General features: G+C 39.0%; 1 protein-coding gene across 1 annotated transcript in view; it reads left to right on the forward strand.

The window, feature by feature from the left end:
* The first annotated feature begins 397 nt into the window (after positions 1-397).
* Positions 398-13,116, forward strand: part of LOC117291376 (ankyrin repeat and IBR domain-containing protein 1-like) — an 84,670-nt gene continuing 71,951 nt past the window's right edge. The window contains exon 1 of the mRNA XM_033773027.1: positions 398-604. The gene's annotated coding sequence lies outside the window, so the exon portion shown is untranslated. The remainder of the gene's footprint in view (positions 605-13,116) is intronic.

Consider the following 13,116-nt stretch of genomic DNA (forward strand, 5'->3'; position numbering starts at 1 on the left):
TTGTACTCGACTCGTGGACGCCGCCATGACAGCTACCGGAGGGTAATGGATAACTCAATACGGCACTAAAAATGGACTACTTTCGCTTGCTGTGCGCAGGCATCGCATGACGTAATGCTACCGTATTTGGTCATTCGGAAAACTGAACACAGCGGAAAGTTGAAACCGCCACACCGGGCACGGGCAGTATACTTATAGTACGACGATTGACAGTGTCCGCGATAATGCAACCTGAAACTTTCCCGCTAAATAGAAACAGCGCCCTCTGTTGACAAACCCAGCCTATTAAACAAGATTAACACGGGGTCTATGATTCACTGGTTCCCGACTTTTCGGCACACAATTTACCCACGATCAGCTCCTGTTTACCAGGTTAGTTTAAGGTCATGTTTATAAACTGAACAATGTCTGGCTAGTTTGGTGTGATCAAGGTTGGCTGCGGAAGGGAACAATAACGTAACAAAATTAAACACACAATCAGCTGAGAACAGACTGTCGTCATCAACATGCTTTTAGTTTTGGGTCCAGGAGTACAGGCTGTTTCTTTGTTATCCTGGGCCGGTTCGGATATGGATGGGAAATTGTCCATATTTTTGTTGTTGTGGTAAGCCTTGATTCCCTTGAATTATTTTGTAACACTTTTTGTCAACTAACTACAGTATTGTTGTTTTTAATGTAACTATTATTGTTTTGCAGGCCATTTTCACCGTTTCTATTATATTATGATTATGAAGCAGGTGGTATTATAAAAACATATCTTGCTTTATAAATTTGTCTGCACACGACTCCACTGTTTTGGTTGTATTTTATATTTGCATCATTGTGTTTACATTCAGACATTACAAGTGGTTCTTGATTCTTTTTGATTAAAATTGTTGTAGTTTTCTATTTTATCACACTTCAATTCAAGGTTATCACGAATAGCAAAATATCAAGAGAGGGCGTTGTTGAACCCACACAGAGATATTGCCATGCGTGCGTGCGTCGTGAATGCCCCCTCTGCTTACCCATAACGCATTGCGGTTCTGAATCGCGATAAACCTCCATCCATGTGTTTCACAGGCTGCGATAATCGTGACGTAACTATTGGTTGGTCCCTGTCTACCTCAATGTTATTGTTAGACCTTGTAATAAGACCAAGAGCTAGAAATATGACGAACCATCAATTAACAGGCTGGATGGATCTAGTGTTAAAATTTAATAGCTATTTTTGTTAACAATGAATGAAAAAGGCAAAAGTTGCAGTCAGATTATGGAAATGATTCCCAGGTTAGGGAAAATGTATTTTTCTTGGTAAAGATGTGTTTTGGAGACTAAAACCACTTGTTTTATTTTTTTTATTTTTATTTATTTAGTTCCTTGTGTCCTTTTAAGGAAGTCGCTTAGCTATTGCTTCGTCTTTCAGATGGGACGTGTTTTGTTATAATAACTATCAATGCACGTTAAAGACCCAGTACACACTTGTCACCAAAAGAAGGGGTTCGTCCCAGTGTGTCTGGCATTGCATTTATCATCAACATAATCTGAAGTCACCTTAAAGAAAGAAGAAGCGACAATTGGAAATTATACAGCCAATGTGAATGCTTTCCCTTTTTAAAAACATTGTCAACACATTCAGGATCAGCCCATTAGAAATTTAAGATTGTTTGGCTTGCTAAAAATAATTTAAAGATTCACTGTTGTGGTCAGTTACTCCCCCCCCCCCCTCCCTGTCTTCCATTTTCCATGCAGGGGTAAACTTTTACATTGGACCACATGCCCCAAGGCCATAAATTCTGTAATCTCAAACAAGTACCTCACTGTGTTGTGTCTTCAACAGAAACATAATTCTATTTCGTGATAAATACCTCAAAAGACGGATTAAGATCAACTTTCTTCACAGATGTCTTAGTGCAGGCCTGTCTCCTTGTGCATTTAATTTTAAATGCATTTGTTAGGACTTGTAATTTTCTTTCATTTTTTAATTCTTCTACCAGACAATTCTGGTCAAGTGAACATGCCAGGCCACGGTCCCGTAGATTTTTCTCCCAAAGTGCCTAGTATCCTTTGGCAGTTGGGCGATGTTACTATCGTAAAGGATAGTTTTTTCCATCTCTTTTAAGATAACAAGAGTTTAAGGGCAGTACATAAATGCAATATTGCCAGAACATTCACTTTGTTACTGGGGAAGGTCTATATATTTTTGCTTTAAAAATTTACACATTGATCAATGTGTAAATTATGTAATACTATTACCAGTGCTTTAGTCATAACAGTTTCTAGATTATAAATGCCAGAGCAAGTGTAGGCTGTGTACATGTACACGTTTGTGTAGAGGTTTATACTCTTTTACACAGCCAAGCTTGACCGAGAGTGCACATGTACATCACCAGGGCAACAGAATTTATTCAACAATGGAAACCAGCAGCACCTTAATTAGGCTTGATGAAGAAGAATTGTACAAACAATTTCAGCCCTGATACTTCACGACGGCAACGACGGCAATTGCCGTCGTTGCCCCTACCGATTGCCGCAATGCCCTTCAAAAACCCAATTTTTCACGGCAATGATTGCTGTGCCCTTTTCTCATCATTGCCGCCGTGCCCTTCCTCCCGAAAACAAATTATATTCAACGTTGTCAAAGTTCGAAAATAAGCCAAAAAGTCCCGATGTCTGTGTAAATTTCACGCAACGAAATAGACCCATATTTCACGCACGTAAGGCACAACAGCAGATTTCAGGCCCGTTAGTCGTTGCTCTTTGCGTGCGACAAAAAAATACTCGAAACATCGACCGCTAGAGGGCGTTTCGGAACAAAGCGATAGCGTGAGATTAAACGCCCTCTAGTGGTAAAATTACGCGAACCAACGCTAAACGCCTTGAGACAAAGACTCGACGTGTCTGTGCATGCTGGGATAGTGGTTTTCCCCATGCTTGGTACATGTGATGTACCATCATGTACAGCATAGTCGTCGCGCACCGCATGCATTTATTCTGTCAACATCGTGTCAAAATGGAGCAGTTACGTGGGAATTTTAGCGTCTCTACGAAAAACTACACAACGTGCATGACCAATAGTAGGATTACGTATGAACAACAATTATTTATTGTGTATTGTAGTTGTTCTTTATTTTGTTGAATAAGATGAATGCTTTCTTTTTTCATTGGGTAACAGTTAGAAAATGGAAAAATTGGAAGAACTATTTTTTACAGGCAACTCGGAGGTTTTTTTTCAAACTGCCGTCGTGCCCTTCGCAACTTTTTATGATTGCCGTGATGCCTTTCCAAATTTTTGAAAATTGCCTTGGTGCCCTAAATTTTTACAAAAAGTCAAGGCAAAACTGCCGTGCCCCTTAAAAGCCGAAGTATCAGGGCTGCAATTTCACACATCATTAAAGCTAAAAGTAATGATATTTCATCGAGTGGTAAAGGAACAAACCACCTATTCCCAGTACAATGTAAATTGTTTTGGATAAAAAAAAAAAATGGGGGGGGGGGGGTTACTATATTGATGGTCTTTGTGTTATATTCCAGGACAGTATGAAAAGGTCAACTCGTCAACATGTAGTACATTGCTATAATAACAATAACAACAAATTCTTTTATAGCGCATTTAACAATAACCGTATCAATGCTCTTTACATTAGTGCCCTGGTCATAGGGCCAGTAACATCCCTTTGATGTTTCTCAGCTCCCTTTTCATACACAATATAAACCTATACCCCTGGGTGAAGAGAAGCAATTATAGTAAAGTATCTAGCTGAATATAATTCATTTAATTTTCCAGAAAATCGTTTTGTAGATTTGAGGAGAATTGTTATTGAAATAAAATAAGGAAACAAAATTATACGTGATTTTCAGGACAAGCAAACAACAGCTGAATGCCAGTAACAAGCAGTATGCAACAAATTAAAATTTGGTTGGTAATCTTGTTTTTATCAAGGAAGAAATTTCATGCTAAGCAAATTTTTGTGCTTAAAGGCTTTCTGAAATTGGGCCCAGGTCATTGCCTTGGTGCCCTTGAAATGCAATAGTAGAAATTTCCTCAAAGTGTGCCCTTTACCAAGGAGAACATGCCTTGGTGCCCTTGCCCTTGCAACAGTGAAGCATATTTAGGCCTTTAGGTACGTGTGTGTATAATAAATGATGTAAATTGTTGGTACACCTTTAAACTGTCAGGTAATTACATCACATTAAACTGCAGGTAATTACAGACATTTTTAATGGTACAATAATAATTGCACTTCACAAACTCAACCCTTGGCATTGACAATAATAATGACTGCCAATCAAAGTAGAGGAATTATTAGCCATTGGGACGTACTCAAGGTAAATACGGCTTGGACAATTTCATTTGCAAATTGCCTCCTCGATTATTTATAATCATCCGGTTTGGAATTAGCAATAAGCCACGCATGTCAGTCTTGACTAGTCTGTGTAGGTTTGTGAATTGATTAAATAAGGTGGGTTTAAAGTAAGACTTTGTGGTTTTTAAGTTAATCTTACTGACTTGTAGGTGCTGAAGGTTTAAGTAACAAAACCCTTGGCTTTCTTTCATTCAACCAAATACATCAAAGATCTACACATGTACCGCACAATGATTGAGTATTGTATCATGGGGGGAGAGAAGTTTTCAAAGCGCAGCACCAAAGCTTTGGAACTCCCTCCCGGACACTGTGAAACTCTCCAAATCACTCAACACATTCAAGAACAGTTTAAAAACTCATTTTCATAGAGAAGCTTTTCATTAAGTTTATTTTCTTATTTTGTTGTTTGCTACTTTCATTGCTTGTTGTTCCTTTGTAGAGTAGCGCCATGAGCGCCGCTTGCGGCGGATACCGGCGCTTTATTAAGTGTCCATTATTATTATTATTATTATTAATTGTTCTTGCTATGCAAATTGACATTAAACAGAACATGTGTACACAAATCAGGATTCATTGAGACTAGTGCTAAACATACTTGCTGTAATTGCATAAATCCTGGTCCGTTTGATCAGCCCGCTTATATTCCTCAAATGAGGTTGTGCAACATTGAAATTTTGGCAGAAAGGGTAGCCTATTGTCTAGTATTCGTGTGTGTGGAAGTGTCGTGGCCGAGCGGTTAAGAGCACCGAATTCAAACTCTGGTGTTTCTGATCAGCAGAGTGTGGGTTCGAATCCCCAGCCGTGACACCTGTGTCCTTAAGCAAGACACATTACCATTGCTTCGTCCTTCGGATGGGACGTAAAGCCGTTGGTCCCATGTGTTGTTTAAACGCATGTAAAAGAACCCAGTGCACTTGTCGAAAAGAGAAGGGGTTCGCCCCGGTGTTCCTGGCTGGATTGGCAGCATATTGCGCCACAGCACCTTGTAAACCATTACATTGTGCTTAAGGATTAGGTCTTATATTATCTCAAAAATCGCCCCCACTCCTTGCAGTAATAATACCTGGCGCTTTGTATCCTTTGGCAAAAGGCGCGTTATAAATACGGTTATTATTATTATTATTATTATTATTCAAAAAGACATCATAAGACACCTGGAATTACTACAGGCCATGGCCCTGTCTCTGTTGCCCCCCCCCCCCCCCCCCCCCGGAACTTTGCCTCGGTGCCCTTCAAAACTTTCCCATAAATTTAAAGATAGTTCAGTGGTTGCAAAATGAAAATGGCCTTGCCCTCGCAGAATTTCACGCCTGTATTTTTGTGTTTTTAATACTTGATACTTCAGGCATAATATACATTATTGGTATTAAAAAAAATCAATATTAAGCGTGAATCAGCTAGCTATGAAATTAGGAATAAGTAGGATTTGAAACTTTGCATTGTGGAAGTATTTAATTAAGAGAGGTTTGCGGTAACACATGTGAATATCTCTTTTGAGTAGTGTTGCTCCTAAAAAGAACCAGGGGTTTAACTACTCTAAAGAGATATTCACAGGGTGTTCTTAGAAATTAGGAATATAAAAAATGGAATGGTTTTTAGAAAAGAAAACTGAAGCATCCCTTTAAAATGGAAAATCTGTTGGTTGTTTTGCCGAGGTACAGGGCACTCACAACTCAGAGCCCTCTAGTGCAGACAAGTGCTGATCGAGTGCGAATCCATGCTTTAAAAGTCAAACGGTTTGAGGCGCAGAATAACTCCAAAGGTGTGTGCGTTAGAAAAAAAGAAGAAGAAAATTATTTATGTAAAGCCGACCACTGGCCGCCGACCTTCAAAGTGCTACTTGTCTTGTTGGTGTATTTTGTGGTCCTCTGTTCTCTGCTCATTTTGTATAGCCTTGTGTTAAATGTATTTTTAATGAATCGTGGAGTAGGGAAAATGAAACAGCAGGGTGAAGGAGTTATCAAGAATGTTAAATGCATTTTGTTTCTCTCTCATCCTTTCTTCGCGTTTTAATTTGTAGATGTCATGTGAATATTAGATTTCATATTTTGGTTGAACGCTGTCTTTGAAAAGTGTATTGTGTGGTTTGTCACACTATTCAAACATTAAACGAGGTGTTTTTATAGATCTTGCATATATGGCACTTTTCCAAGTGTAAAACTACCTTCAGGTGTCAGACTTTTTGTATTTTGATTTTAAAATATTTGTAAAGGTAAATTTGTGATGTCAGTCCACATCAATGTGGGCGGGTTGGATGAATGATCAAATTGAAGAGATTCAGTGTGGGGCCAGGGCTTGAATTTGTTTGACACTGAACCACAGGCCCAAGGTCGCTGATTTTGGCAACAGTCCTGGTAATCTCATGACCAGACAAATGTTGACTTTCTGGTCTGATGAATAATAGTTCCATTAATTATTGAAGAATACTCCATAATACATGTATGAGATAAATGGTCTCTTGGAGCTTTTTTTTCAAACAGTTCAATTTTAAAAACTGTGTCAGGCCTTTTTGTTGTCATTTAAGTTCTGGTACTGCTGTAGAAAAAATTTGGGTTCGGTAAATATATGCAGTCTTGTGTACCGTCCCCCCTAAAGGTCGGTTTATAGTCGGTCGCGCGATGGAAATCTTGATGCGCGACACAGTTTATAGTCATCACTGATGTCTAAAAACTGTGTCTTTATATGATCGCGCGTCATGACTTCCATCGCTCGACCATCGCGCGACCATCATGCGACTGACTATAGACCGGGCTTTTTCAAGCCATGGGGGGGGGGGGGGGGGGGGGGGGCATGGTGTTAGCGGGATTGGGTGTGTAGCTTGACGACCCGAAACTTCATGTTGCCTCTATGGTCATGATCAATGCCTCAGTGCCCCTTGTATCTGCAAGTTCCAATACAAATTGTCAGATTCCTCGTACGAAGTAGAGCGTCTTTAAATGCCGTTTATTGTTATTGTTATTATTAAAGGTGCCTTTTCTTAAAGACAGCCCTGCCCCTCACAAGACTGAAGTACCAGGTTACCTTAAATTATTGGAGAACCATCTCCAAGATAGTAACATGAAGATCGTTGTTGCTCATAGCCGAGTTGCCAGGTCGACATTTTTGAAAAGGACAAGGTCTTCTTTACTGACAGTTCTATCAATAGAAAATCAGAATGTCTGGCTTGCATTAGCCACATTTTAAAAGAAGCTGCCAGGCGTGATTCTTCGTGTTTTGAAAATGGCAAGGGCACCTAGGCGTTTTCTCCCTGGTAAAGGGCACCTCTTTGAGGAAATTGTAAATTTTTATTGGAACATTTCAACGGGCACCAAGGCAATAACCAGGGGGCAACGGAGGCACTTGCCATCGTTGCCTTTGTGAAGTACAGTATAAGACTGAGATGCCATGGCTAATGAGAGTTCAACTAGGGTCATGAACTTTTATGTACATTGTAGTTCTGATTAATCGTTGTTCAAGAGTTGATTTTTCCTCCTCAGAAGCGAAGCCTTCTTACGCAAAACATTTTTAACAATTATACAAGTAAATTTCTAACTTCTAAATTGTTTTGAATTTGTCATGATTGTCCCAGTTTCTTGTTGAACGGAACACACGGTTTTAATGATTTGCCATATTTTTCATCCTACATAGTACGAGATAATCAGATGAAACTAACATGTATGGTTGTCATGGATACCAATATTATGATCACTACAAATTACACACTGCATGTGGCTTATAAATTGCCCTCCGAAGCATTTTCTCTTTTTTTAAAACAAACATTCTGCGATGAGATTCTTCACAATGTGGTTTCTTGGTGGCTTTTAACAACAATTGGATTCAAAGGCTGACATTGAAATCGTGACTAAATTAATGCCCGAGGGCAAGGGGGAGCATTATTTCCCAGGTTTTATCGTAAACTTGGGTGTGATTACTAGCAACATCGTTTTTATGGCTCCTCATTGGCACCCTGAACAGCATTATTGACAAAAAAGGGAGACTGCCAAAATAGGGCTAGATACATGTACAGCAGGTTAATTCGGAGGTCTTTGGCTCAAATCCCTCTGTAGTAAATTTGTCTTTTTCAACCCCCAATCTCGGTTCACTTTATTGTGTTTCCTGTCAATGCTAGTTTCTCAACTTTGAGACAGTTTCAGACCGACAAATTTTTTCTGGAGGACTCTAGATTGGAATGTAATTTTTGTTGATATATTACAATTCCTATTTTTTTTTTTTACTTTAGAGCGGTCCCATTCCATTGTGATTATTTGTATTTATCTTTTGATGACAATCTCAATGATCACAGTGATTAAAATTCCCAAAACCTTATACCTGCCTTTATCATTGACTCATAGTTACAATACCTCATTATGTGGGGATTTTCTACTCAACTTATTCCTGGAAATCAGGGTCTGGTTTCCACTTACATGTAGGCCTTCAGGTACAGAAATGAGTAGGCCTACTCAACATTGTAGTGTGTATCCATCGTCTGGTTTTGTAATAGTTTCTGATATATGGTATTGTTCTTTTGTGTATTTTGTTTGTTTTTCTTCTGTGGTTGTCTTTTCAGTTAACTTTACATGTACATGGTTGGAGGCATCTGTCTCCTGAAAAGATCAAAACATTACCGATGCCAGCAGGGATAGACCAATGTAATAAGTAACTATTTATAGTTCTCTGTTAGAAGGACAGACAAATCCCAAGACTGTGGTTTGGGCACTGGCCTGGTGACCAGTTTAAAAAAAAATCCTTTTCTTCCATTCTGTGCATTTTAACAAGTGTTATATTATTTGTCGCAGTGATAGCGGACTGGTGTCACAGAATCTCGGGACACTAAATCCGTTCTCGTAAGACTGCTGGCACGCGAGAGACCAGCAGTATCTTAGAAGTGGCGTGAGAGTCAGCCATTATGCTCCTGAGGTCGGAATCGTGTTGAGATTTGCCCATTCTTGTCTATCCTTCATTGAAGCACCCTGATGTCCCTAGCAACTAAATCTGATAGCTGAACTTCTGTCTTCCCATTTACCTCCTTCCATGTTTCGGTGACCAGTGATAAGCTGAGAGACAGGTTCTTTGATGTTTCTGTATACATAATAAGTGTCCTGCTAGTCTCAGATGATGGGACTGTATTTTAGTCGATAGTTTGGGTTCATTGCCATACATTTCTGTACTTGTCACATGTTGCTTGACTCCAGTGTACATTGAAGCATTTCCGCAGAAGTTTTGTGCAGCACCCATCCAGTATAAATGCTATCACTGCGACAAACATTTAACGTCAACTTGTCCACATGTCTGGAGGAATTACAGTTTCAGTATTTGAAAAATGAAATTTTGTAATTCTCTAACTATCTTATTATCGTGCAAGTCTAGTCTTAATTCTAAATTATGAAATATACCATACAGTACATGAACAATGTATGTAAAAGATTATGTACTCCCATCAATGTTATTTTAAGGAGTTTTTTTCCTGCCCTTTAATTTAATGCATTTCCCTACTGACTACATTTGTGTACTCAGACAAAAGAAATATCTAGGCACCATGATACAAAGGCTTACACTGTCAGGACAGCGTTGTGCTCTTCTTGTTCCTTTGTTCTGCTGTATCCACTCAGTTGACAATACCATCTGCATACTATAAAGAATGCGCAGCTAGCTCATGTAATGTTTGCATTCGCATTTTTTATAGTTTGAGAATTTACTGTTTAAATAAGGGAATAAAAGGGTAGCGACGAGTTCTTACATGGCCGTTAAAGCCGGCAGGGTCGAATTGTCGTGTGAGAAAGGCTCGGCCGAAGGGGAGGGCCTTTAGCGCACGGCAACCACCCTGCAAGGTTTTAAACGGGCGTTTAAGACTGAGTCACTACTCTTTTATTCCCATTCATAAATGCCCTTTTTGTTAAAAAGCGTTGACAGTTGAAAATTTGAGGTTTGAAATATTGTTTTCAAAATCTTTGTGAAGCGTCTGTTGCGCGTGGGTGCGCGCGTGCTTAGAAATAGATTACATGCGAGCACTTAGAAGTAGATTGCGCGCTGTTACTAATAGCTACGAATTGCGTTTCGCGTGATAATCTTGCGCGCCTGACACGTGGAAGCCAGCCGGTTATAAACACTGGTCATTATCAACCGTTTAAACGTGACACGATCTCCACCAATGGGAGTAGAGAAACTGTCTGGGGTATTTATGAATGATGATTTATAATACGCGTTCTTGTAGCCCTTTCCATACCTAAGGGCACCTCAAAGCACCCAATAATTTGTACAGGTATTTGAAGTAACATTATGTTTGGAATGATTAAATACACGATCAGTAACTTGGTGTCAGGGGATAAGGTTGGCTCAATGTTTCTTTCTCCGCCTTTAACCTCTGTGGACCCCAGTTCGAATCCCACCTCAATCCCGAGCCTTGCGTGTGGATTGGGTTTTCAGTCCCAGGGTTCTCCACAGGTTTAAAATTGCGCAAATAATTCATGCACTATCGGCATTCTGCGCACACTATTCCTGCACTATCGGCAAATTACGCAAAGTATTCATGCACAATAGCTAAGCCGATTGCACAAACCATTTCTGCACGATCGGCAATTGCATTAACTGTTCCTGCAAGATCGATTGATTCTGCAAAAATTTGTGTGCAAATCATTTCAGCACGAACATATAAACCACTGATCCTGAACTAAAAATCCACTTTGTGCACGATCGCCCGAAAAAAATGTGAGTTTCAGATTTGCGTCCGGGTATTTTTTGATCTCTGATCGGTCTCCTTATACCACTTAGACTTGATTTCAAGTCTGAGACTGCGGTTATTTCTCTGCATCAGCTGTTTCAGCCAGTATGGACGACTAAACTGCACGATCACAGACTTGGAACCAAGTTTAAATACCATAATACAAGAATTGTCAAAATGTAGTCAGGATGCCCTGCACAGAGAAAAATGCCTGCGAAATGTTGTTGCGAAATAGCTGACTTCTTTGCACCAGTCGCTGCACACTAATACAAAAAGAACGATCTACTAGCGCATTGAAAGGGTAGTTTGTGTTCGTCGTGAAGTATTTTTTGCCCGGGCGCACAACGATTTTGTCTGGGCACTACATTTTTTGTCCGGGCGCATTTGGTATTTTGAGAATTTTGTCCGGGCTCAGTGCCCGGACAAAACCGCGTGTGGAGAACCCTTAGTCCCTACCTGATTGCATGGGTTTTCCCCCGTTAAGGTTTTCCTCTCGCATTTAAATCTGAGGATCCTAGTAAGGTTTGCGGTAACACCATGTAATGATAATCTCTTAATTAGTTGGGGTGGTTCACCGTAGGTTTCAACTCGATGTTTTGATCAGTATGCTCTGATGAAGACTATTAGAGTATACTGATCGAAATGTTGAGTTGCAACTTCAGAGCATACATTACAGTACTTGTCAAAACAAACGATTCTTTTTTAGAACCACCCCAACTCATTTAGAGATTATCATTACATGGTGTTACTGCAAACCTACTATAGGGCCTTATTTCTTATTATCTTATTTCCACCATGCAAAGTTTTAAATCCTACTACGGATTCCTTCTCATTTCTTGTTCGGTGTAGATTGACATAAAGAGAAGTGGATAGGGTAGGATGGAGGCTTCATGCTAGCCAAACTGACCTCATTATCTGTAGGGTTTTTGGTATTATTATGAGATTAAACGCAGGCTATCATAAAGAAGCTGAGATTAGTACATTTGTCACATTCATGACTCATGCTTATTGATCAATCAATGTCAACTGTATACATATCAATGTTAATAACACGTGCATGACCTGCTTATCGTCTACATGTAGCTGTATTTTTATGGACTATAAATGAGCTATTCAAAATCTCTAAATGTGAAGCATTAGGGGGCCTACTTTTGCAGTCATAATTTGCAAACATGAATTATTTTATGAGCAACCAAAAATCAAAGTCAAATTCACAAGGTGTTAATGCAGTCATATTTTGCATTGTATAGTATCCAAAATGTCTGAAGTACATGTACATGTATGCAAAGTGTTTTGAATGTAGTCATTTCTCACAATACTTGCATACATGTACATAAATTATAAATGAGCAATCCAAATTGTCTTAAAAGTATTCAAAGTGTTTTGTATGCAGTCATTTCTCACCGATTTGCATACATGAATTATTAATGAGCAATCCACTTATCCAAAACGTGCAAAGTGTTTAATAATTGTAATAATTTACTACATTCATTTATAAGGATGCATCAGTAATTTATGTGTAATCAACCGTATGTAAAATTGTAATAATATTGTTACTTCTGATCCCAATCCTCTTTCCAATTTGCCAGCATATAATTGGAAAGACACCGTGAATAAATTCTATTTTGTTTATGCCATCACATAAAATGATTGGCCATGAACTACGCAAGTCTAATAAACATACTCAAGCTGTAAAGTTCGGTCACATCATCTGCATTTGTTAATCCTTGATGTATTATAGGAATTGTTTTGTATCCTTTGAAACGACGTGCTTTTAGTTGTTAATTGGACACACATTGACAATGACTCTACCAGTATCTTATTTAGCCGTTTGTGTAGACATGTTACAACCATGCAAGTCAAATGCAGACTAAGATAGAGACTAGAAAGCATAGGTGAGGGTACATGTACTTTTCGATATTTTACAACACAAATAGCTCAAAAATTGTGACAGGGATTAATTTGAGATGTTCATGTTACCTACATGGAGCTTTTCTCAAAATCATTATAATAGAAATTGAAAGAAAATTTAAACGTTTTTGGGAGCCTCTCTAATTTTCACAATATACCAAA

This window comes from Asterias rubens, chromosome 6 (genome assembly GCF_902459465.1).
Source record: "Asterias rubens chromosome 6, eAstRub1.3, whole genome shotgun sequence".
Lineage (NCBI taxonomy): Eukaryota > Metazoa > Echinodermata > Asteroidea > Forcipulatida > Asteriidae > Asterias > Asterias rubens.